This window comes from Lethenteron reissneri, chromosome 2 (assembly GCF_015708825.2).
Source record: "Lethenteron reissneri isolate LAM-NWPU_2019-01 chromosome 2, ASM1570882v1, whole genome shotgun sequence".
NCBI lineage: Eukaryota > Metazoa > Chordata > Hyperoartia > Petromyzontiformes > Petromyzontidae > Lethenteron > Lethenteron reissneri.
In genome coordinates, this window is record NC_083780.1 from 6,470,971 (window position 1) to 6,495,954 (window position 24,984).

Sequence of the window (24,984 nt, forward strand, 5' to 3'; positions counted from 1 at the left end):
TTTCTCCTCCTCCCACCCAGCCTAAAATACGCTGCCAAGCTTAGCAGTGTTCATTGGAGCGCTGTCTTTCCGACAGCTCTGTTCTTCACCTGAGGACGGCTGCTTGTGCTGTGGCCGAAACGCCGTGAGAATTTTATAACGTTTTATTTTTATTATTTTATTATTTCCCTTCTACGTGACTTTTCCGAAAGAACCAAGAATATAAATATTCATACGTAAGTTTGAATTTCCGCAGCAGATTTCAAAAGGCTACGAAGAATATTCTCGATTTTCGCCAACACATATTGCACGACATTTTGCGGCAGTGTTTGACTTAAAAATAAATGCATAGAGGTTTGTTTGTTTTTGTTACAAGACGCTAAAGTCCCATAACATCAACGAGGGTTTAGTTCTTGAAAATGTGCGGGGCAGTAGAATTCGCGAATGTATTTTACTGCAGGGTAAATCTCCGTTTAACTCAGTAGACGCGTTCCCCTTGAAGTGCCGTGTTCAGCAAAAAAAAAACACTAAACCGTGTGAAGCCAAAGCATTTCCCCACCATCAATAATTCATCACGATAACGTTCGGCCAGATACGATGTAACTACTACTACCACACACACACACACACAGTGAGGGTTACGCCGCCACAGCGTTACCGTATCACTCCGTGTACCACATCACTGCGCCGCTCAGCCACGCAGCTCAACAAAGTAGTTCGTCTTTGAGAGCTCCAAAACCGCGCTATAACGGTGCCTCTCGCGTTGTGTGAAGCGCGCTCACGAACGTACGAAGAACCTCGCCACGTGTTTACGCGGCGTGGCGCTGTTGCGGGGGAGAGCGGTTTGAGTGTGGAGAGTCGGGGCGGGGGGGTGGAACTGGCGAGGCAGAGGGGGGGAACACGTAGGCTTTCGCGACCAATATTATTCATAATCAACGTTTTTGGGTTTAGATCGCGTTATTTATAAATGTGTCGTAACCCTCCACCACCCGACACGGCCAATCAGCAACAAAGTGTCACGTTGACAAAAGACAAATAGTTCACTGCTTTAGCCCACCGGTGTGTTGAAGCGTGAAACCACAACATTTACAATTTTTTTATCCTTTATATTAAGTTTGCTTGCTTGCTTGCGTGCTTGCTTAGGACCGTGCAAATCTTTCGGTCGTTTTTAACCCACTTCCCGTGATCCAATCGAGCTGACATTTTGCACACAGACTCGTTGTGCTTGACAATTAATTTTCATGAAAAAAAAATTCCTAAATTTTACACTGTTAAGGGAATTTTTTTAAATATTTAATTACCAATTGCTTAATTGTGGCAGACAATCATCTGACCCATAGGTGGCAGCCATCTCAAGCCAGAGGACGAGAGGACTCTAGCCGCCCGTTTCATGATGACGCAAATGTTGACTAACCACATGGCATGAAATCCCTGCCCCCACGCTATACAGTGGAGACTATTTATAGAGCAGTTACATTGAAGCCGCCAGGTTCTTGAAAGTGGTAAAACGGGTCAACGCTAGTGCCCTCGGGAATATACGGGGCATGTCAAGAGGTGATCTTTCATATTTAAATCCTTTATATTAACTTCACTTGCTTGCTTGCTTACTCAAGAAAAACAGAAATGAATAATAAAATGAAACCGATGCCACGCATATAAAGGATTTATAGTGAAAAACTTTGTTTTTACGGGTTAATTTTTGAGTACTGTGACGATTCGCTGGTAATTGCATCCAGCATCATCGGGCAATTCGCTAGAATGGTGAGGCTCTGCTTTTGCTCCCGGTCTTAAATAGAGCAGCAGCAGCAGGGGGCGGGGGGAAGGCAGAAACACCCAGTTCGTGGTAGGTTCACCCCCCCCCTCGCCTCTTCCCCCCAGCCTTCATCATTACCGGTGCCGCATCGAGCCCAGCGGTGGTTCGAGTGGCGAGCCACCGCTCGTTTGCTCCATCTCGAGCCCCACGTCCCCCGACCAGAGGAGCGGCACGCGCGTTGGGACGACAGCGGGAGGGAGAGGGCCGCGCTGAGTAGCCGGCAGTCCAGCGGCGTCGCTCGAGCCGTGTTGCGGTGGCTCTTGAATCTATCCGAGTCGCGGGCTCCGTGCAAGGTGTGTGCCGCAGAACGCGCTGCTGTCGCAGTCGCGGCGGAAGAGTCGTGGACGTCTCCCGTGCTGTGCCAAAAAATATAAACTATCGATATACACACACGCGCGCGCACGTAAATTTCGATTTAAAGCTTTCGCGACTGCACGGATTCATATTCTTGGATCTTTCGGTAAATCTTCTTGGTTCTTTCGGTAAAGTCACGTAGAATGGAAAGAATAAAATAATAAAATAAAACATGAAAAGATATTTTATTATTTTATTATTTCCATTCTACGTGACTTTACCGAAAGAACCAAGAAGATGAATCCCTGCAGTCACGAAAGCTTTAAATCGAAATCTTTCGGTAAAGTCACGTAGAAGGGAAATAATAAAATAAAATAATAAACGTTAAACATAATAAAATAAAATTTTCTTTTATTATGTTACATTTTTATTATTTTATGATTTCCTTTATACGTGACTTTACCGAAAGATACAAGAATATATACACACATATATATGTGTGTATATAAACTTGGCTCTTTGTAGAACTTATGGGTACATGTTGGATCTTGGTCTGTTACAGGTTGGCCCACCCCTGTCATAGACGCATCAGTGTGGCTATTACAAACGCCGCTATTACAAACGCCGCTATTATAGATATCGCTATTACAGAAGCCGCTATTACAGAAGTTGCTATTACAGAAGTTGCTATTACAGATACTACTATTGCATATACTGCTACTGCAGATGCCGCTATTACAGATGCTGCTATTACAGATGCCGCTATTACAGATGCCGCTATTACAGATGCCGCTGTTACAGATGTCGCTGTTACAGATGCCGCTATTACAGATGTCGCTATTACAGATGCTGCTATTACAGATGTCGCTATTACAGATGTCGCTATTACAGATACTACTATTGCATATACTGCTACTGCAGATGCCGCTATTACAGATGCTACTATTACAGATGCCGCTATTACAGATGCCGCTATTACAGATGCCGCTATTACAGATGCCGCTATTACAGAAGCCGCTATTATAGATGCCGCTATTACAGATGCCGCTATTACAGATGCCGCTATTACAGATGCCGCTATTACAGATGCCGCTATTACAGATGCCGTTATTACAGATGTTGCTATTACAGATGCTGCTATTACAGATGCCGCTATTACAGATGCTGCTATTACAGATGTTGCTATTACAGATGCTGCTATTGCAGATGCCGCTATTACAGATGTCGCTATTGCAGATGCCGCTATTACAGATGCCGCTATTACAGATGCCGCTATTACAGATGCCGCTATTACAGATGTCGCTATTGCAGATGCCGCTATTACAGATGCCGCTATTACAGATGCCGCTATTACAGATGCCGCTATTACAGATGTTGCTATTACAGATGCCGCTATTACAGATGCCGCTATTACAGATGTTGCTATTACAGATGCCGCTATTACAGATGCCGCTATTACAGATGCCGCTATTACAGATGCCGCTATTACAGATGCCGTTATTACAGATGCCGCTATTACAGATGCCGCTATTACAGATGCCGCTATTACAGATGCCGTTATTACAGATGTTGCTTTTACATATGCTGATATTACAGATGCCGCTATTACAGATGCCGCTATTACAGATGTTGCTATTACAGATGCTGCTATTGCAGATGCCGCTATTACAGATGTCGCTATTGCAGATGCCGCTATTGCAGATGCCGCTATTACAGATGCCGCTATTACAGATGCCACTATTACAGATGCCGCTATTGCAGATGTCGCTATTGCAGATGCCGCTATTACAGATGCCGCTATTACAGATGCCGCTATTACAGATGCCGCTATTACAGATGCCGCTATTACAGATGCCGCTATTACAGATGCCGCTATTACAGATGCCGCTATTACAGATGCCGCTATTACAGATGCCGCTATTACAGAAGCCGCTATTATAGATGCCGCTATTACAGATGCCGCTATTACAGATGCCGCTATTACAGATGCCGCTATTACAGATGCCGCTATTACAGATGCCGTTATTACAGATGTTGCTATTACAGATGCTGCTATTACAGATGCCGCTATTACAGATGCTGCTATTACAGATGTTGCTATTACAGATGCTGCTATTGCAGATGCCGCTATTACAGATGTCGCTATTGCAGATGCCGCTATTACAGATGCCGCTATTACAGATGCCGCTATTACAGATGCCGCTATTACAGATGTCGCTATTGCAGATGCCGCTATTACAGATGCCGCTATTACAGATGCCGCTATTACAGATGCCGCTATTACAGATGTTGCTATTACAGATGCCGCTATTACAGATGTTGCTATTACAGATGTTGCTATTACAGATGCCACTATTACAGATGCCGCTATTACAGATGCCGCTATTACAGATGCCGCTATTACAGATGCCGCTATTACAGATGTTGCTATTACAGATGCCGCTATTAAAGATGCTGCTATTACAGATGTCGCTATTGCAGATGCCGCGATTACAGATGCCGCTATTACAGATGCCGCTATTACAGATGCCGCTATTACAGATGCCGCTATTACAGATGCCGCTATTACAGATGCCGCTATTACAGATGTCGCTATTACAGATGCCGCTATTACAGATGCCGCTATTACAAATGTCGCTATTACAGATGCCGCTATTGCAGATGCCGCTATTGCAGATGCCGCTATTACAGATGCCGCTATTACAGATGCCGCTATTACAGATGCTGCTATTGCAGATGTTGCTATTACAGATACCGCTATTGCAGATGTTGCTATTACAGATGCCGCTATTACAGATGTCGCTATTACAGATGCTGCTATTGCAGATGCTGCTATTACAGATGTTGCTATTACAGATGCCGCTATTACAGATGCTGCTATTGCAGATGCCGCTATTACAGATGTTGCTATTACAGATGCCGCTATTACAGATGCCGCTATTACAGATGCTGCTATTACAGATGCTGCTATTACAGATGCCGCTATTACAGATGCTACTTTTACAGATGCTGCTGTTACAGATGTCGCTATTACAGATGCTACTATTACAGATGCCGTTGTTACAGATGCCGCTATTACAGATGCCGCTATTACAGATGTTGCTATTACAGATGCTGCTATTACAGATGCTGCTATTACAGATGTCGCTATTACAGATGTCGATATTACAGATGCTACTATTACAGATGCCGCTATTACAGATGCTGCTATTACAGATGTTGCTGTTACAGATGCTACTATTACAGATGCCGCTGTTACAGATGCCGCTATTACAGATGCTGCTATTACAGATGTCGATATTACAGATGCTACTATTACAGATGCCGCTATTACAGATGTTGCTATTACAGATGCTACTATTACAGATGCTACGATTACAGATGCTATTATTACAGATGCTGCTATTACAGATGCTACTATTACAGATGCTGCTATTACAGATGCTGCTATTACAGATGCTACTATTACAGATGCTACTATTACAGATGCTGCTATTGCAGATGTTGCTATTACAGATGCTGCTATTACAGATGTTGCTGTTACAGATGCGGCAGCTGCTTACGAACGAGGTCACGGGGTCCTCACCGCCACTTGGCCACGTCACCAGATCCATGCACATTTCAGATTAACCTTTGACCTATCGTCACGTGCGTGGCAGGGAAAACCAATTGGGTGCAATGCGGTTTGTGCGACTTTTCAAGGAGGAATTAGCTTGTTGCAACCCTCATCCTCAACCTCCTCCTCATCCTCCTCCTCCTCAACCTCCTCCTTCTCCACGTGCTTCAGAGACACGTTCATTTTCACCGGTGACGTTCACAGAAGGAGGCATGTCTACAACGTGTTCGCGTCTTCGCCCGTTCGCCGTTGTCGTCAGCACGATGTGGCTTACGTCGCGTAAAAAAAAACTAAAAAACGAATGCCCGGCGCGATGGGCCTCGTGGGTCAGGAAGAAGTTTTGGGCCGGACTCGGCCTAATTTGGGCCTCATTAGCGCTAAGTCACTCCACCCTCCCCCGCCCCCCTCCCCCTCCCCCCCTCCCCCCTCCCACCCCCGCCTCTCCCTCGCTACCCACAGCCAACCCACCTACCCCCGCCCCCCTCCCATCCCCCCCTCTCCCTCCCCACCCACCCACCCACCCCCCCCCCCTCCCATCCCCCCCTCTCCCTCCCCACCCACCCACCCACCCACCCCCGCCTCACTCTCCCCCCACCCCCGCCTCTCCCTCCCTCCCTCCCCACCCACCCACCGACCCCCGCCCACCTCCTCACCCCGCCTCTCTCTCCCTCCCCCGCCCCCTCCCTCCCACCCCCGCCCCTCCCTCCCCACCCCCCCTCCCACCCCCCCTCTCTCCCTCCCTCCCTCCCAACCCACCCACCGACCCCCGCCCACCTCCTCACCCCGCCTCTCCCTCCCCACCCACCCAGCCACCCTCCCACCCCCGCCCCTCCCCACCCACCCAGCCACCCCCACCCCATAAACCATTGCCCCTGGGGCACCGATTCGCACCGGTGCGCAGTCCTCTGTAGACGCAATCGGCTGGCATCTCCGCAGCGCCCGATGCGTTCCCGTGCATCTTCCAAGTCATCGAGCAAAACAATAAAACAAAACGGACAAAAATGACATTTATAACATTCTGGTACCGTATACTTCTCACGACGTCGAGATGCCACGGACAGCATTGGAATGTGAAACTCTGTCAATCTGGGCGGGTTTTCTTTTGGGGGGGGTGGTGGTGGGAGTGGGGGGGGGGTGGTGCTGGGAGTCGGGGGGGGTCGCCGTTTGAAATGTGACCTCATCTTCAGGGGTCAAACCTGAGGTGGGTGGGGCAGGGCGAGGTGGGTTGGGAGATAGTTAAATTTTCGTTCAATTTCAGTTCTGGATGGTGGGTGATGGGGTGGTGAGTGGTGGATGGGCACGGTCGTTCGGAAGCTGAGCTCTGTGATTAATATCACTATTTGGTAAGGATACACGTAATTGAATTAGTATTTTTTTGTTAAACTGTAAAAGTCTGAACCTTCACCCATTGTTTTATTCTCTCTCGTTGCACTCGAAGGAGTGATGGTGATGATGGTAATTGTGAAGGTCTAAGTGTTGCCCTGCTTGGCACTGGGCGCCATCACAGAGAGTCTGACCGGCACAGCGGTGTGGAGGGACACTGCCGAGCGGATTTGTCATCACCACGTGCAGCTTTGTGACGTCACAATGCCACGTGCGAGTTTTCCCCAAGTCGCCGAGGTTTCGCCGGGGCATAGAGACGACGGTGACGATGATCATCATCATCATCGTTATTATTCCTACTATTATGGAATAGATAAGCAGACAATATAGATTTCCACACATTATAATCCGGTCTAATATCAGTAATAAATGTTTTTGGTTAGATCGCGTGAAGTGTAAATGTGTCGTGACCCTCCACCACCCAACACAGCCAGTAATGGTTGTCACGTAAACAAAACTCGCAAATTAGGCACTAGTATAGTGTATAGTGTAGTGTGTAGTGCAGGGGTCGGCAACCTACGGCTCCGGAGCCGCATGCGGCTCTTTACGGGCTGCTTCTTGACGATATGTACGTATGTACAGTATGTACTCAGATGCATTGCGGCTCTTGAAATACTGAATTTTGTACCGAATTGGAAAGAAATGGCTCTTCTTGTTATTTTGTTTGCCGACCCCTGGTGTAGTGTATAGTGTAGTGTATTGTGTAGTGTATAGTGTAGTGTAGTGTGTAGCGTAGTGTATAGTGTAGTGTGTAGTGTATAGTGTAGTGTATAGTGTATTGTATAGTGTATAGTGTAGTGTATATTGTAGTGTGTAGTGTATAGTGTGTAGTGTAGTGTGTAGTGTATAGTGTGTAGTGTAGTGTGTAGTGTAGTGTGTAGTGTATAGTGTGTAGTGTATAGTGTGTAGTGTATAGTGTGTAGTGTAGTGTATAGTGTAGTGTAGTGTGTAGTGTATAGTGTAGTGTATAGTGTAGTGTATAGTGTAGTGTATAGTGTAGGGTATAGTATAGTGTATAGTGTATAGTAGTGTATAGTGTAGTGTATAGTGTAGTGTATAGTGTAGTGTAGTGTGTAGTGTAGTGTATAGTGTAGGGTATAGTGTAGGGTATAGTGTAGTGTGTAGCGTAGTGTATAGTGTAGTGTAGTGTGTAGTGTAGTGTATAGTGTAGGGTATAGTGTAGGGTATAGTGTAGTGTGTAGCGTAGTGTACAGGCAGTCCCCTACTTATGATGGAGATGCGTTACGACGACCCCATCGTAAGTCGAATATATCGTAAGTCGAAAATGGCCTAGCCTACCCAGGAGTCTTAAAGAACGGTGATAATTTTGCAAAAATAGCAATTTACAGTACCGTACTGTATAAACTATATGCGTACAGTACATCCCGGCAGCGTCCCAACGTACAGTATCATACCTCGTACGCTGCTGCGTTTGCCTGCCGCGCGAAATGTAAAATATTTTACAATTTTCTCGTATCGCTATCGCCATCGTAAGTTCGAAATATCGTAAGTCGGACCATCGTAACTCGGGGACTACCTGTATAGTGTAGTGTTTAGTGTAGTATACTATTTCAGCCCACCGGTGTATTGGAGAGTAAATTCACAAAATTTACAATTTGCCTACCGCGACGTTTCGCCGGTAATTACATCCAGCATAATCGGGCGACTTGCCAGAAGAGAGGAGTTACGACGCGTTAATGTTTACGCGATATCACCCAAACACCCTCGTCACTAACAAGATTGGTCGCGAAAGCCCTGCTACTTGTTCAACTAATACTTGTTCAACTAATAGCAGCAGTGTTTATGCTGGTAGGAGCCTCCTGGTTACACTAGCCCACAGGGGATTATTGTGTCCGTCCGTCGTGCATGGAGTGGCTGGTGGGGAGGGAGGGGCTGGGTGGGGAGGGGAGGGTGGGGAGGGGCTGGGTGGGGCTGGGTGGGGAGGGGCTGGTCACCCCGTGGTGCCCTTATAAAACTCAACGTTTAACCTACTCACGCCGGCTTGTGCCCGCCCTCACAGTCGGCCATATTTGCGGAATACACCACGCCGCCGTTGACCCTGCAGGCCATTGACCGAGCAACCCAACGTTCCTACCAGCTCCCTCCGCAGGAATGTGTTTATTACACGACCCATCAGCCGCACGGCATTCTGGGGGAGCCTTATTTCAGCAGCGAGCTGCCGTTCGATAGCTGGCGAACTGCCCATGTTAGAAGTCCAAGTTCGACACGAGAAACATCGTGCAGAGTGCAATGTAGCCATTGCGACCGCTGTGGAGAATGTAAATAGCAAGATGCATTACGGCATCGTGATTCAATTCGGATATGAAAGCCATCTTCTTCAGAGTGCAAGACCAAACTGCATTGCACAGAGCGAGTAACGTGCAACATATACAACGAGGACTTGCCCGTACGATGTTTACATGGTGTGGTGCTGTTATGGGGAGAACGGGGGGGGGGGGGGGGGCAGCAACGGGGGTTGTAGGATCACACACATATGCCTTTGTCTCCCCCAGTGGCGATGTTTACACACCGCACCAGGTACTAATTTCAGGCTGAGTCGACCTAGGAGATACCCAGGACCGGTTCAGATAATCGTCACCGGTGTTGGCCGTGAGCGGGAATCGAACCCGGGTTGCCAGGTTCATAGCGCAGCGTAGCGCTAACCGCTACACTACCGCTCCCCAACACCACCACCACCACCAGCAGCACCAGCAGCAGAGGTCGTAACCGGGTACCCGATACCCGTACCCTACCCGATACCCGGCTACCCGTACCCGGCCGGGTACGGGTACGGGTAGGCCGGGAGTCACTGGTGAGTAACCGTTTGTCACTCTTTCGGGTAGGGTACGGGTAGGGAACGGATACCCGTACCTGGCCAGGGTACGGGTACCCGTTTGCGACCCTGGTGCGGCCGGGTACGGGTAAGGAAACAAAACCCGTTTGCGACCTCTGACCAGCGCCACCCGACACGGCCAATCGGCATGGTTGTTGGCGACCAAACCCGGCAGGCATCGGCATCGCATTTCAAAATCCGCGGGGATGGCGAGCGGCAAGACTTGCGGCGTGCGCGGCTGAAATCGCGATGTAGATTCAGAAATGCGGGTCGAGAGTGACGAGCGGGGTAGCCTCGGGGCTGACAAGAGACACCGAGGTTTGGGGGGGGGGGATGATGTAGCGTGGCGTGCGTCGGTACAAAAGGAGAGGTCAGCTTTAGTGTCATGAAGGGGAATCTTTATCGGGACCCCCACTCCACCCACCCCCTCAAAACTGTCGCCTGATGTGCAATGGCCGGAGCATCGTTCCACTCTGTCACCGCCGCCGCCGCCTCTGTTATGGAAATGCGAGGCGCCGTGTTAGAAGTGATGCCCTTTCTAGATGTGAGAAGCTTGGTTAGAGACACACACACACAGAGACACACAGAGACACAGAGAGAAAGAGAGAGTGCTAGAGAAAAATGGCCTTCGCTTTATCTCGGGTGATCCGTAGCGGCGCGCACGTGCAGTTGGATTGTAGGAGGTAAACAACAACACGAACAACAATGCGAACACCAACAACAACATCAACAACACGAACAACAACACGAACACCAACAACAACACGAACAACAACGCGAACACCAACAACAACATCAACAACACGAACAACAACGCGAACACCAACACCAACAACAACACGAACAACAACGCGAACACCAACAACAACATCAACAACACGAACAACAACGCGAACACCAACAACAACAACAACACGAACAACAACGCGAACACCAACAACAACATCAACAACACGAACAACAACACGAACACCAACAACAACATCAACAACACGAACAACAACACGAACACCAACAACAACAACAACACGAACAACAACGCGAACACCAACAACAACATCAACAACACGAACAACAACGCGAACACCAACAACAACAACAACACGAACAACAACGCGAACACCAACAACAACATCAACAACACGAACAACAACACGAACACCAACAACAACATCAACAACACGAACAACAACACGAACACCAACAACAACAACAACACGAACAACAACGCGAACACCAACAACAACATCAACAACACGAACAACAACGCGAACACCAACAACAACATCAACAACACGAACAACAACGCGAACACCAACAACAACATCAACAACACGAACAACAACGCGAACACCAACAACAACATCAACAACACGAACAACAACGCGAACACCAACAACAACAACACGAACAACAACGCGAACACCAACAACAACACCGACAACAACACCGACAACAACACAAACACCAACAACACTAACAACACCCCCCCCCCCCACGGACCCACCCCCACCGCGAGCCACCCCCTCCCCTAACCCCCTTAAACCAGAAGTAGAAAGTCTCAGCTGTAAGCGTGGCATCCTCGAGGTGAGAAATCAACCCGATTAGACAATTATCGCTTCGTCCCGAGGTGGGGGGGGGAGGAGGGGGCGGGGGGTGGGGGCTATGGGGGCTATGGGGGAGAGGGCGGGGTAGGCATGGGGGATGGGGTACGGGTGGTAATTAACGGGGAGTTGTATTTGTTTGTGTGTGTGTATGTGTGGGATTTATCTTACAGTTGTCGATTGGTGTTTGGTGACACGTGGTTTGTAGACGTCACAAGGGCCGCGTTCGTGTCGTTGGGCGAAGGCCGAGTGCTCGGCAACGCTTGAGCGAACCGTTGATTGGTTGAGGACTGAGACCACCTCGTGCCCAACTTCATTTTAAGGGCATCGCCTCTCAGATAGACAACAAAGACAAAGACCCCTTCCCGTATAGCTTCAGCAGACTGTTGGGGCAAGTGCTGTTAGCGAGCACCTATGAAGGCCGCCATTGGCACACGAGGGGGTCTGTGGCCAGCACCACGCCCGATCGCCTTTGTCTCCCCCAGTGGCGATGTTTACATACCGCAGCAGCTACTCACTTGAGGCTGAGTCGACCTGGGGGAGATCCGTGACCGGTTCAGATAATCGCCATCACCGGTGTTGGCCGTGAGCGGGAATCAAACTCGCGTCCGCCGGGTTCGTAGCGCGGCGTAGCGCTAACTGCTGCGCCACCGCTCCCTACCTCTCAGTTAGCACACTCTCTCTCACACACAGACAACGTCTCGGCGAATGTTTGCTAACCTCGGCCCCACCCCCCGTAACAATTTTCCGTAAGGTCCCTGCTGTACTCACTCGTTCTCTGCAATGTTGACAGGGTTGGTCCCTTTGTTACTGTGTTGCTGTTGTTGTACTCACACAGCGCCTCCCGGGTAAACATCGCCGGGAATCTTGATACACGGAAACAACAACAACAACGTCATCATCGTCGTAGGCATCCGTGTAGGGGCGGCTAATAACGTGACAACAAGAAACAGTACCAACAAATGATAGTCGTTTTCCATTGGAACCTCCTTTGCCAGTAGCAAAATATGATCATTGTTTTTTTACCCTTTTATCTGGCAACAAAACTGAAACCTTTTTTTTTACAAGGAGTCATGTTTGCATTGACCACAATACCTGCGGTCGGAATGCAAACAAAAAATACAACTCTGATAATGTATGCACTGTCCTTGAAGTTGATTGGTCCACACCCGAGACAGCTTTTCTTAGAGCCTAGTTTCACATGGTGTTGGACCAGATGATAGTCGTAGTATTATTATTATTGACATTATTGTCGTCAACCCTCCACCACCCGACAGGATCGGGACGTTCACAATCTCTGGCGTCCTGCTCAGCACACTCCAAAGGTCGCAAACGGGTTTTGATTCCTTACCCGTACCCGGCCGCACCAGGTTCGCAAACGAGTACCCGTACCCGGCCGGGTACGGGTACCCGTACGCTACCCGTACCCTACCCGAAATGAGTGACAAACGCTTACTCACCGGTGACTCACGGTGTACCCGTACCCGTACCCGGCCGCACCAGGGTCGCAAATGGGTACCCGTACCCGGCCGGGTACGGGTAGCCGAGTATCGGGTAGGGTATGGGTATCGGGTACCCGGTTGCGACCTCTGGCACACTCACTACACCACCATCATCATCACCATCATCACCATCATCCGTATAACAACATGGAAACCAACTCCAAGCTTAGATAATCAGAACGACAGAGGGCAACTGGTGGCAGAGAGTCGTCAACATCAGACGAGAGAGTGCCCATGGCCAAAACTCACGACACCTCATTATGATCACCGGTTACACGCTTTTACAGGTAGGCACAACAGGTTCCACACTGCCCACCAGGGATTATTTGTCTGTCGTGCATAGCCCCTCCCAAACACGTACGCTCCCGTATTGGTTGAAGTGCGTCACGTGACCGCGAGCTTTCTGTCGTGCACGAATGCGCTGCCCAACCAAGTTCCTACCTGCCCACTCCGAAGGAACGTGTTTGTTTACTCACTCTGTCTGTTGTCGTATCCTCAAATCTTGTAACTCAATTTTAACCCACTTCCCAATGTGATTTCGACTGCAAACTTGGTATACGTATGTCATACTGATGACAATACTATATTCTACCATTCAAAATAAAATATATATTTTTTTGAACGTGATTTTTTATACGTTATGTTTCGGCTTGGGTCTAATTGTCCACGCTCAACTCACGTTGGCTGTAAATCACCACGGTCCCTTATGTTACGGCAAGCTTCGGGGCCACTTCCTGGAGTCGTGGAGTTCTTCCATTACTAGTACGGTACATTTCATTAAAGCGTGTTAAAAAAAAATTACGTTACTTATTTTAGTGTCCGTTGGTCACGACGAGTGACACCAACAAGGCTCGAGATTGATGCGAAACATTATAGCGGTGCCGTTCTGAAATACGCAACAACAACAAAACACGTGCGAAGCTGCAAGCGAGCGTGACGTCACAGACGACAACGTTTCAAGTTTTCGAGTTTCATGTATTAGGTATAGAGCCCTGTGAGCCATGCGGCTCTTGAGTCGGGTGCAACCGCAACAAACAAAATATGAACAGAGAACATCTTAAAGCGACGACGCGCAACAGAAACATCCTGAATAAACCAGCAAATCTTCCAGAAAAACCCCCCCGTGTTACAACGCTGTGTGCAAAAATCCCAGTGGGATGCAAGTCAAACAACAACAACAGTGATCATAGGAACTGTGATTCAAATTTAACAATCAACGATAAACGTGACCGAAGCTGCAAGCGAGCGTGACGTCACAGACGACAACGTGACCGGATGCACCCCTCCAGATCACCCAATCAGGTTGCGAGCCGGTGACATCATCTGCACGGCTGAAGATTGCACGCGGACAGTCCTCACGACACCTAATTATGGTGAGTAATTGGCTTTTTTTTGGGCACGATGAGCGATATCATAATCCTAGATTTGAAGCTTTCGTGACGGCAAGGATTCATTTTCTTAGGTTTTTTCGGTAAAGTCACGTAGGTAAAAGATTTAAATTAATAAAAGTAAAATAAAAATCACGACGTTTCGGAGGCAACACAAGCTTCCGTCTTCAGGTGGAACCGTCACAGCACGATAGCTGTATCAAGTAAGACGGTTCCACCTTAAGACGGAAGCTTGTGTTGCCTCTGAAACGTCGTGATTTTTATTTTATTTTTATTTTACTTTTGATAATTTTTTTATTTTTTAACCTACGTGACTTTACCGAAAAAACCTAAGAATATGATATCACAATCGTGAAGTTTTCCGACGAAATGTTATAACGGCACCGTTCTGGAATTCACGAAACGCGCACGCGTTATAGTTGCGAGCGATGACTAATCACGCAATCGACAATTCCGTGATTGCAGTCAATATTCATGGATTGGTCATTTACCAGTGTGTTGTGTGAGCCAACTTCGTGATTGAATTGAGTGTGTGTGTGTCCGTGTGTGTCGTGTGTGTCCCAGTGTGTGTCTGTGTCCGTGTGTGTCGTGTGTGTCCGTGTATGTGTGCGCACTACGAACCTGGCGACCCGGGTTTGATTCCCGCTCACGGCAAACACCAGTGACGATTAGCTAAACCGGTCCTGGGCCTCCCCTAGGTCGACTCAGCCTTAAATGAGTACCTGGTGCGATGTGTAAACATCGCCACTGGGGAGACAAAGGCGGTCGAGCGTGGTGCTGGCCACCCACCCCCCTCGTGTACCGTTCTGGCCTTCATAGGTGCTCGCTAACAGCACTTGCCCCTACAGTCTGTTAAGGCTATATGGGGGATCTTTGTGTGTTTGTGTCCGTGTGTGTCCGTGTGTGTCGTGTGTGTCCCTGTGTGTGTGTCCATGTGTGTGTGTGTCCGTGTGTGTGTGTGCGCGTCTGTTTGTGTATGTACGGAGCGGTAGTGTAGCGGTTAGTGCTACTTTGCGCTACGAACCGCTCACGGCCAACACAAGTGACGATTACCTGAACCGGTCGTGGGCCTCCCCTAGGTCGACTTAGCCTCAAATGAGTACCTGGTGCGGTGTGTAGTAAACATCGCCACTGGGGAGACAAAGGCGGCCGGGCGTGGTGCTGGCCACCGACCCCCCTCGTATGTACCGCCCCGGCCTTCATAGGTGCTCGCTAACAGCACTTGCCCCAACAGTCTGTTTAGGCTACACGGGGGATCGTTGTCTTTGTTTTGTGTGTGTGCGTGCGCGCGCGTGTGTGTGTGTGCGTTAATAGTTTTTCTGCGGAATTAGCCAGCACCATAAATCATTATTGACATCGATATCTCCACACGAGACGCGTTTCTTTATTTAACCATGTTGACTCCCCGCCACTGCGCGCGTGTCGTGTGCTAACTGCAAGCGGAATCTTGGCGTTGAAAATAAGAAAATAAATAAACGCGAATGCACGGAGGAAAAATAAGAATGATAATTCTGATGATGATAAAATGCTAAATCGTAGGCAATTAAAACAAACTAATCTAAAATATGCACTGGCTTGTTACTACACACAATTGGGAAATTTAACTAAAACAATATATTTCTATAATTGATTTAACACGCAGTAGGCTTTCGCGACCAATATCATGCATAATAGATGTTTTTTGGGTTAGATCGCGAAAAATAAATACATGTGTCGTTAAACTAGTAAGGGTTGTCACGAAAACAGAACGTGCCAATTCGTCACTAGTACAGCACTAGTGTGTAGTGTATAGTAGTGTAGTGTATAGTAGTGTAGTGTTTAGTGTAGTGTATAGTGTAGTGTATAGCAGTGTAGTGTATAGTGTAGTGTATAGTGTAGTGTATAGTAGTGTAGTGTATAGTGTAGTGTATAGTAGTGTAGTGTATAGTGTAGTGTATAGTAGCGTAATGTATAGTGTAGTGTATAGTAGTGTAGTGTATAGTGTAGTGTATAGTGTAGTGTATAGTCGTGTAGTGTATAGTGTAGTGTATAGTAGTGTAGTGTATAGTGTAGTGTATAGTAGTGTAGTGTATAGTGTAGTGTATAGTAGTGTAGTGTATAGTAGTGTAGTGTATAGTAGTGTAGTGTATAGTGTAGTGTACAGTGTAGTGTATAGTGTAGTGTACAATGTAGTATATAGTATTGTAGTATACTAGTACAGCAACACCGGTGTGTTGGAGAGCCAAGCCACAACATTTACAATCTGAGTACAACGTTTAGCCAGTAAATACAACCAGCTTCTTCAGGCGACAGCCAGATTTGTGGAGAAGTCCACCTGTTTGGTTCCTTATGTAGAGGCGTAGATGTGGTGACCACGCTTCTGCGCTCTTTCGCAAAGTGTGGGGTGGTGAGGGGGGTTAATGAGTGAACGTACATTGTGCGTGCGCATTATGCGAGCCCATTGATAGAATTGGTCCATAAACCTATAGCCCACAATGTGGCTATGGCGTGTTCAAGTTCATTTATTTGGTATAGCCCTGTGAGCCATTCGGCTCTTGAATCGGGTGCAACCACAACAAACAAAAAACAAACAAATTAACAAGAAAATCAAAAATAACAAAAATTCCAGAAAAAAGCACCGTACACCAACACTGTGTGCAAAAATCCCATTGGGATGCAAGTCAAACAACAAGTCACAAGACAACTTAGATTAAAGGCCATCAGTCTGACTGCGTGCTACAACACTGCCGATGAAAACTCTGAAAAGTCGAAACCACGGCCCGAATCGGGCTGCTTGAGCACGAGTGCTGTTGCAAAGCATTTGTTCGTGAGGCCCGCACGCCGATGATGTTTACCGTAATGTAATTATATATTTTTCAATTATATAGGTTCGAATATTATCCGTATATATTAAAGCAGAAGTTTACCTGTGGCCACACCGCCGGGGTGGGGTTGGGGGGGGGTGTAATAGTGGCCAATGATGCAATGTATGGGGGGAAAGGGGAAGGGAAAACGAGATAAGAGAGAAAAAATGTGAAAAATAAGCGAATCATAATCTTTATTTTGACTGGAAGAATCCGATGAGCTGTGAAGCTTTTTCTCGCAGACGAAAAAAAAGAGGAAAAGGGAAACAGGAGATACGAAAGCAAAGAAGAAATGAGGATCGGGAGGGAGGGAGGGATGGAGAGGCCGCATCAGAGCCATCGACGCTGCTGCGCTGGACAGCGTCTGTTTCCAAAGTGGGAGGGGTGGTGAAAGGGGGCGTGGCATTCGGAGTGGGCGGTGGCCTCACGCGTGGGTCACGTGATTTACGGGAGAGGGCTTTAGCTGTTTTAGATCTCGATTTAAAGCTTTCGTGACTGCAGGGATTCATCTTCTTGGTTCTTTCGGTAAAGTCAGCTTAAACCCAGCTTAAATATACGCTCCAAGCTTGGTGGTGTTTCATTCTTCACCTGAAGACGGCTGCTTGCGTTGTGGCCGAAACGTCGTGAGAATTATTTTATTGTGTTTTATTTTATTATTTTATTACTTCCCTTCTACGTGACTTTACCGAAAGAACCAAGAAGATGTTTTAGATCTATTAACTGATTTTAAATATATATATGTTTGAGAGTCTTTAGGTATACAGGAGACCACGATATATATACAGGGTGCTGCTACATTTTTTTAACACTTATATGAGACTCTCGTTTTTAATGGAAAAAAAACGATCATAATTCACTGTAACATGATAAGAAATGTGATGTTAATAACTTCAAAAAGTCAAAGACTCTCTACGCGTGCCTGGAATCTTTTCCAGGTGGTCACCAGAGCCCAGAGTCACATTTCTTGTGGTATTGTTGCAAATTCTCAGAAGTGTTAAACGACTTTTGAAACACCCAGCATTGTCTATATATTATATATATATATATGTACACGATGCATAGATGTAATTAGCGGTCAGATCTTCTTGGTTCTTCTTCACCTGAGGACGGCTGCTTGCGTTGTGGCCGAAACGTCGTGAGAATTATTTTTTTATGTTTTATTTTTATTATTTTATTACTTCCCTTCTACGTGACTTTACCGAAAGAACCAAGAAGATGAATCCCTGCAGTCACGAAAGCTTTACATCGAAATTTAGCGGTCAAATATTGTGCCGGACCAGGAACCGAGCCTAGGTTTTGCTCGCATTGCAGCGGGCTTCCAACTCGACCGTCCGTACTTGCTGCATACACAGCAATGACACCAATGCCCCCCCCACCCCACACCACCCCACACCACCACCCTCTCGCCGCCACCCACCCAGCAAAGAACGACGGTGCCGTCGCCATGGCGCTGGTGCCAGGATAGGTGCACTTTAAAAGGGCTCGCTTTAAAGGAGGTCACGGGAAAGCCACGCCAGCTCCCACCGAAGGTGTCCCGGTTTAATTGAGCGAGACGGGCCAGTCGGCAGAAATGGGGTCACCTGCGTGTCCCCGTGGTGCCATTCGGCTCCTCTCTTTGTTGTTGTTGTTGTTGATGTTGTTGTTGTTTCCGAAGGGGCCATTGTCACCAGCCACGCGGGAAGCATTGTTCAAGCACCTCCTTTATATTTCGATTTAAAGCTTTCGTGCCTGCAGGGATTCATCTTCTTGGTTCTTTCGGTAAAGTCACGTAGAAGGGAAGTGATGAAATAATAAAAATTAAACATAATACAATAATTCTCACGACGTTTCGGCCACAACGCAAGTAGCCGTACTCAGGTGAAGACCAGGTCTGTCGGGGAGACAGGGTCTGAATGAAACAACGCCACGCTCATTCAGACGCTGTCTCCCCGACAGACATATTTCTTCACCTGAGGACGTCTGCTTGCGTTGTGGCCGAAACGTCGTGAGAATTGTATTTTATTATGTTTATTTTTATTATTTTATTGCTTCCCTTCTACGTGACTTTACCGAAAGAACCAAGAAGACATCTCCTTTATCTTGACAACAGCCCCCCGCCCCACCACGCCTGCCCCCATCAGGTTCCTCCTCTGCTACATTTCCCCTCTCCCTCTCTCCAGCTCGCGCTGCGTCCACTGAGCCCGCTTCGGTGCAGCCACACGTCAGCTGCTTGAGCACAGTGGCTAGGAGATGTTGACTACCTCGCCTGGTATGCAGGAGGTTCGTGATTGCGACCCCGACCCTGACACCTGCTACTGTATATTTGGAGTTTGCGTGTCTCTCTCATCACGGTGGCTAGGAGATGTTAACTACCTCGCCTGGTATGGTCGAGTGGAGTTGTCTCCGGGTCCTCAGGTTTTTCCCTCCACATTTAGAATCAACATCGCGCGTTTTAGGGCAGTCGTTCTGAACCTTGACCGCAGCCTCGTACCCCTTTGGTTCTCAGAAAGGGCATCTCGCACCCCCAGGGAGTGCGTGCCACCCGAGGTTAAGAACCACTGGCTTAGAGTATTTGGCTGCTGTACATTTCCACGTGATAAGCGAGGGCCCCCTTTCCTTCTAGATTTGAAGCTTTCGTGACTGCAAGGATTCATATTCTTAGGTGTTTTCGGTAAAGTCACGTAGGTAAAAAAATATAATTAATAAAAGTAAAATAAAAAATAAAAATAAAATCAAAATCACGACGTTTCGGAGGCAACACAAGCTTCTGTCTTCAGGTGGAACCATCACAGCACGATTGCTGTATCAAGTGAGAGCCATCGTGCTGTGACGGTTCCTCCTGAAGACAGAAGCTTGTGTTGCCTCCGAAACGTCGTGATTTTTATTTTATTTTTATTAAAACATTTTTTTAACTTTTATTAATTTTTATTTTTCACCTACGTGACTTTACCGAAAAAACCTAAGAATATGAATAGGCCCCCTTTCCGTTGAGCGAGCATTCGTGACGGCGAGGTCCCTTCCGACAACAAAACAAAATAAATTTCGATTTAAAGCTTTCGTGACTGCAGGGATTCATCTTCTTGGTTCTTTCGGTAAAGTCACGTAGAAGGGAAATAATCTCGACAGACCTGGTCTTCACCTGAGGACGGCTGCTTGCGTTGTGGCCGAAACGCCGTGAGAATAATTTTATTATGTTTAATTTTTATTATTTTATTATTTCCATTCTACGTGACTGTACCGAAAGAACCAAGACGATTAACACAAAAAGAGCTACAGAGTTCTGTGGAGCCTTACGTCTGGAAGAATCTTAAAAAAAAAAACAAAAAAAAAAATTGCATCGCTAATTGTGTGGGGGGAGATGCGTGTGCGGGCGGCACGAGTCGGATGCCACGCATCCCTCGCCTGCCAGAGGAGCCGCTCTGTAATACTGCCTATGAGCGCCTTGCACAATATCACCTGGATAGAGCACGGGACCGGGTTGCCGATAGACACATCCGAAATTCTGTAAGCTGGCAGAGGCGTTTGCTGTAAAAGGCGGCGGGGTGGGTGGTGGGTGTCCCTGTGTCGCAAGCGATGTTTGTTGACGGTATCGTAGGACTGGACTCTGCGAGTATAACAGAGATGTGGGGTTCTGTTGAATGGTTCGTGTACCTGCGCGCGGGAGCGGATTACGATGGGCATCTCTCCGTTCAGCATCGCCCTGCCGAAATCCACATTGTGTTTCTACCGCAGGCGTCTCGGCTTCTAGCCATGCCTGGCTTAGGCTCTATCGAATAATCCTTTCCCGACATGCTGGGGAGGGAAATTTCACGAAGATAAAGACAAAGATCCCCCGTCTAGCCTTAACAGACTGTTGGGGCAAGTGCTATTAGCGAGCACCTATGAAGGCCGGCACGGCACACAAGGGGGTGGGTGGCCTACACCACGCCCGGCCGCCTTTGTCTCCCTAGTGGAGATGCTTTCACACATCGCACCAGGTACTCATTTGAGGCTGAGTCGACCTAGGGGAGGCCCAGGATCGGTTCAGATAATCGTCACTGTGGTGTTGGCCGTGAGCGAGAATTGAACCCGGGTCGCCAGGTTCGTAGCGCAGGGTAGCGCTAACCACTACACTACCGCTCCCCACACACGCACATGCACGCACAACGCATAACACGTAGAAATATATACAACAACAACCGTCATTCGCCACTAAGTGAAGGTGACGTCAACCACGGCGCTTGTTCCAGGCCAGGTGCGCTTTGAAGTCACGTGAAGTGTCGAACGCCCGCAAGTCAGTTGGTCACGGGGCAGACCCAGGTGCCATGAGTTAACTGACTGAGATGAGTGGCCGATGCACCATGCCCATATGTTAAATACCAACATTTCTCCTATGAATTAACTTTATTTTCGGCAATCCTCTCCTCTTATAACCTTAGTTTTACCTGCAACTTTTCGGTATTTTTTTTCAGGAATAGAAAAATAGACTTTACCCTTTAGATGTTCAAATGCCATATAGACAACGCTTTCACGGCAACAAGTCTTGCAATAATAGGTGTCTATGTTGGGGTTTGAATATCTTCACGCATGAGTTAGTGCCAGAAAGGGGTGAAGGCTGTTCTGCTATTCATCATTTAGATCCTGGCAACAAAAAACAAAAGTCCCGTAGATGTATTTTTCTTAGCTAATTGCATATCATTAAATCGTCCGTTTGTTTTTTTGTCAGAAAATTAAAATGTTCTGACTTTTAATATTTTCCAATCAATCTCCATTTAGAATTTAAAACATGTATTTTTGTCTTGCAATATTTTCGTTTTCATTTATGTTAATTGGCTTTAAAATCAAAGCTGGGTTGTTGCCATGGGTACCGTGCATCTGCAACCACGAACCGCCCATGAATGAAACTCTTACCACTTGAAAGGGCGGGGCATAGAGAGGAGGGTGGGGCATAGAGAGGGCGGGGCCTAGAGAGGGGGCGGGGCATAGAGAGGAGGGCGGGGCTTAGAGTTTCAAATGATGACTGCAAGATGCCTCTCCCAGCGTACAAACAGCCCCTAGCCTCAGTCATTCGCAAGACAACACTGCATCAACGTTAGATAGGTCGCACGGGACCCCAAGACTTGGCGCTACACTCCTGGCCCCCAAGATCCCCAGACATCACCACACCCTGCGACTTTGTCTTGTGGGGATACGTCAAAGGCCGTGTTTTTGTGCCACAATTAGCGACAAATCTGGATGACCTCAAAAAACAGAATCACGGCAGCGGTGACTTCAGTTGAAGAAGACACTTTGAGAGGCGCTGGGGACAAATTCAAATATCGCCTCGATGTTGTCCGTACAGCAGGTGGAGGGCACGTAGAGCATTTATAAAATGGTTAGTAAAACTTGATAACTCATTAAGCCGTTTGTAACTTTTTGTGCAATTGTAACATATTGCCATCGTGAAATATACTGCTTTGAAATTGGGTCCATTCTGATTTTACCTGTTTGTACATGTGGATAGCCTCATGAACGAATCTCTCATGGTAGCCAGATGGCTTGCAGAGAACCTCTGTCTTGGAGAAATCAAGGCTAATGGTTACTCCGACTAAACAATCCGCAAAGCCATCACTCCAACCATGAAGAAGGACCCTCTTGAGGAGCCATTCAAAACCATCACCTTACCCTACATTGCGGGGGTCACAAAAAATATCTCCAAAATCCTGAGTAAACACAAGATCCAGGTCCGATTCCACATAGTACATAAAATCCGTGATCTGGTCCCGTCTATAAAATATGTGATTCCAGACATACAGTACACTGGCGTTTACACACTTAAGTTTCCTCTGTGGTAGCAGTTACATTGGAGAAACCAAGCGACATGTCTCGGACCGTATCCATGAACACAAAGCAGACCAAAAACACGGTAGGACCAACACCTCGGCCGTGGCAGATCACTGTTACAATTCAGTGGGCTCACATGATATTGACTTCTCAAAGACAGAGGTTCTCTGCAAGCCATCTGGCTACCATGAGAGATTCGTTCATGAGGCTATCCACATGTACAAACACAGAGACAATTTCAACCGAGAAGATGGTTTCTAAATTTTGATTTAAAGCTTTCGTGACTGCAGGGATTCATCTTCTTGGTTCTTTCGGTAAAGTCACGTAGAAGGGAAGTAATAAAATAATAAAAATAAAAAATAAAACATAATAAAATAATTTTATTATGTTTTATTTTTTATTTTTATTATTTAAAACATAATAAAATAATTTTATTATGTTTTATTTTTTATTTTTATTATTTTATTACTTCCCTTCTACGTGACTTTACCGAAAGAACCAAGAAGAAGATGGATTCTGGCTTAGCAATCATTGGAAGGATTTGATTAACAATTTCGGGTCTTAATTGGTTGTGTTCACGCGTACGGTGACTTTCAGGCCGCATTCCATTCTCTTCCTCTCCCCCCTACTCCGTTCCGAGCATAGATGGACTCGTCCGTTTGAACAACCGCCAGTCGCTGTCTGTGGGGCTGACGTTAAGAAAAAACCGCCACTTTTAAAATCCTTTATATTAAGTTCACTTGCTTGCTTACGACCGTGCAAATCTTTCGGTCGTTTTTTAACCCACTTCCCGTGATCCAATCGAGTTGACATTTTCCACACAGACTCGTTGTGCGTGACAATTAATGTTCGTGAAAATTTTTTTCCAAAATTTTACACTTTTTAGGACAAAAATATTATATTTAATTACCAATTGCTTAATGGTGCAATGCAATCATCTGACCCATTTGTCGCAGCCATCTCAAGCCAGAGGACGAGAGGACTCTAGCCGCCACGCATATAAAGGATTTATAGTGAAAAACTTAGTTTTTACGGGTTATACTTATTTCAAATTTTCTTGCTGTGGTTTTCACACCTGATGATGATTGCTTGTGTTGCAATCGAAACGTCGTGAGAATTTAATATCTTATTATTTTTATTTTATTATTTCCCTCCTACGTTACTTTACCGAAAGAACCAAGAAAACGTGCATTTTATAATTTTCTTTTTATTATTTTATTATTTCCCTTCTACGTGACTTTACCGAAAGAACCAAGAATATGTCGTCACGTTCTTACCCCGTGCCCCTACCGGACATCTGTGAAAAATAGCTTCATAGCTCATCGGATTCCTCCACTATCAATACAAATTATAATTGTGATTAAAACACTACCCACACGGTTTAACGCCACAAATATAGGTGCAGTGTGTTGCGTAATTTATGTCGGTTCGTATCGCTCACGAATCGCTCTCTGATTGGGGATGTTTCGTCGAGTTGAGCAATGCACAGGCCTGGACATTTTATCCGTTCATGGTTGTGTTGAGCACTGCTGATGACGACTCTTAAAAAATAAAGTGGAAAACCATTTCCTGACTCTGCCTGCTTGAGCAGAGGGCCGTGACACAATATTGCTTCGTGAGGCTCAGGTGCTGATCATATACAAGATTGTTATGATATATATATTTGTGCTTTTATAGGGATTGGATTACGAAAAAAAACGTTCACCCGTCGTGGCTATGCCACAGCAAGCGGAGTCAAGGGCATAGCGCGTGTTGTCGCCACGGTGGCTAGGAGATGTTCACTACCTCGCCTGGTGTACAGGAGGTCGTGGGTTTGATCCTGACCCTGACGCCTGCTGCTGTATATTTAAAGTTTGCGTGTTTCTCTCTTTCATCATCATCACGGTGGCTTGGAGATGTTAACTACCTCGCCTGGTATATGGGAGGTCGTCGGTTTGATCTCGACCCT

General features: G+C 46.9%; 1 pseudogene; it reads right to left on the minus strand.

Moving 5' to 3' along the window:
• Window positions 1–24,984, minus strand: part of LOC133341765 (transcription factor SPT20 homolog) — a 48,837-nt pseudogene that overhangs the window by 1,359 nt on the left and 22,494 nt on the right.